Source organism: Neopelma chrysocephalum, unplaced genomic scaffold (genome assembly GCF_003984885.1).
Source record: "Neopelma chrysocephalum unplaced genomic scaffold, ASM398488v2 Primary Assembly neopelma1_88351, whole genome shotgun sequence".
In the NCBI taxonomy this organism is placed as follows: Eukaryota; Metazoa; Chordata; class Aves; order Passeriformes; family Pipridae; genus Neopelma; species Neopelma chrysocephalum.
In genome coordinates this window covers 1-2,732 of record NW_020917537.1, presented here as the reverse complement: position 1 = coordinate 2,732, position 2,732 = coordinate 1, and the positions used below count along the sequence as shown (strand labels likewise).

The 2,732-nt window shown below is 51.3% G+C and overlaps 1 long non-coding RNA gene across 1 annotated transcript; it reads right to left on the bottom strand.

Moving 5' to 3' along the window:
* Positions 1-146: 146 nt before the first annotated feature.
* LOC113979728 lies at positions 147-2,732 on the bottom strand. Its single transcript, XR_003537962.1, has 3 exons — positions 2,720-2,732; positions 1,170-1,304; positions 147-162 (listed from the first exon to the last, which is right to left on the bottom strand). It is a non-coding gene; the product is annotated as an uncharacterized LOC113979728 (long non-coding RNA).

The following is a 2,732-nucleotide window of genomic DNA, read 5'->3' as shown; positions in this document are numbered from 1 at the left end:
GCCTGTGGAGAGACACAGACACCAGTCAAAACCAGTATAAACCAGTTCAAACCAGTACAAACCAGTATAAACTAGTTAAAACCAGTATAAACTACTATGGACCAGTATAGACCAATATAGACCAGTATAGACCAGTAACACACCCCAGTGCCACCCCCCGGCCTGTGGGAGAGACACAGACACCAGTCAAAACCAGTATAAACCAGTTCAAACCAGTACAAACCAGTATAACCAGTACAAATTAGTATAGACCAGTATAAAGCAGTCTAGAGTACTACAGACCAGTTAAAACCAGTAAGACACTCCCAGTGCCACCCCCCAGCCTGCGGGAGAGACACAGACACCAGTCAAAACCAGTATAAACCAGTTCAAACCAACTAAAACCAGTATAACCAGTATAAACCAGTATAGAGCAGTATAGACCACTATAAAGCAGTATAGACCAATATGGACCAGTAACACACCCCCAGTGCCACCCCCTGGCCTGTGGAGAGACACGGAGACCAGTTAAAACCAGTATAAACCAGTTAAAACCAGTATAAACCAGTTAAAACCACTTAAAACCAGCATAGACCAGTAACACACCCCCAGTGTCATCTCCTGTCCTGCAGGAGAGAGACACCAGTTAAAACCAGTATGGACCAGTTAAAACTAGTATAAACCAGTAAAACCAGTACAGACCAGTAACACGCCTCGCTTTGCGGGAGAGAGACACCAGTTAAAACCCGTTAAAACCAGTATAGACCAGTAACACACCCCCTGTCCTGGGGGAGAGAAAGACACCAGTTTAAACCAGTTCAAACCAGTACGGACCACTTTGCAACAGTACAGGCCAGTTCACACCAGTACAGACCAGTACAGACCAGTAAACACCAGTTCACACCAGTAACACCAGTACAGACCAGTAAACGCCAGTACAGACCAGTACACACCAGTTCGCACCAGTAACACCAGTTCAGAGTGGAGCCCCTCCTAGTCCCTCCCAGTCCCTCCCAGTTCCCTCCCAGTCCCTCCCAATCCCCTCCCAGTCCCCCCGAGTCCCACCCAGTCCCTCCCAGTCCCTCCCAAATCCCCCCCAGTTCCCTCCCAGTCCCTCCCAGTTCCCCCCAGTCCCTCCCAAATCCCCCCCAGTTCCCTCCCAGTCCGTCCCAGTGCTCCCAGTTTGGTACCTGGGCGTGGCTGAGGCTGACGCTGAGGCTGATGGTGGCCGAGGGGCGGGGCGGGGCCTGGGGGGCGGGGCCAGACTGGGCGTGGTCGGCGGGGGCGGGGTCGTAACGAACCACCGAGCTCAGGACGGTCCGGCCCTGGGGGGGAGGGAGGGGGCGGGGCTTGGAGGGAGGGGGCGGGGCTCAAAGAGGGAGGACACGCCCCTACAGAGCCCCGCCCAAACCACACCCACTCAAGACACACCCACCCAAGCCACGCCCATTCCTTTAACCCCCAACCATTCATTAAGCCCCACCCACTGAATTAAGCCCCACCCACTCCTCAAAAGCCACTCCTCAATGAAACCACGCCCACTCATCAAGCCCCGCCCACTCCATTTAGCCCCACCTACTCCATAAGACCCCACCCCTCAATGAAACCACGCTCACTCATCAAGCCCCGCCCACTACTCCATTAAGCCCCACCCATTCTGTAAGACTTAATCCTTCAATGAAACTCCGCCCACTCCATTAAGCCCCACCCATTCCATAAGACCACACCCCTCACTGAATCGCCAACCAGTCTTTAAGCCCCGCCCACTCCGTTAAGCCCCACCCATTCCATAAGACCACACCCCTCACTGAATCGCCATCCACTCATTAAGCCCCGCCCACTCCGTTAAGCCCCACCCACTAATCAAGCCCTGCCCACTCCATTAAGCCCCACCCACTCCTTAAAACCCCACCCCTCATTTGGGCTCCCAAATCCCATATTTTGGGATCCCAAATCCCATTTTTTGGGTCCCAAATCCCATTTTTTGGGTCCCAAATCCCATTTTTGGGATCTCAAATCCCATTTTTTGGTCCTGAATCCCATTTTTTGGGGTCTCCTCCCACATTTTGGGATCCCAAATCCCATTTTTGGGTCCCAAATCCCATTTTTTGGGTCTCAATCCCCGTTTTTTGGTGACCCCGATCCCAATTTCAAGGTCCCAAAATCCCATTTTTTGGGATCTCAAATCCCATTTTTTGAGATCCCAAATCCCATTTTTTGGGGGCCCAACCCCAATTTTGGGTTCCAAATCCCTTTTTTGGGGCTCCCAAATCCCATTTTTTGGCTCCCAAATCCCATTTTTTTGGTCCCAAATCCCATTTTTTTCAGTCCCAAATCCCATTTTTTGGGTCCCAAATCCCATTTTTTGGTGCCCCCAACCCCATTTTTGGGATTTCAAATCCCATATTTTGTCTTCCAAATCCCATGTTTTGGGTCCTGAATCCCATTTTTCGGGGTCTCCTTCCATATTTTGGGTCCCAAATCCCATTTTTGGTGCCCCTGACCCCATTTTTGGGCCCCAAATCTCATTTTTTGGGTCCCAAATCCCATTTTTGGGCTCCCAAATCCCATTTTTTGGTGCCCCCAACCCCATTTTTGGGCCAAAAATCCCATTTTTTCAGTCCCAACTCCCATTTTTTTTGCCCCCAATCCATTTTTGGGGTCCCCAATCCCATTTTTGGGGTCCCTTATCCCATTTTTTGGGCCCCCAATCCCGTTTTTTGGGGTCCCAAATCCCGACCTTGGGGCTGTAT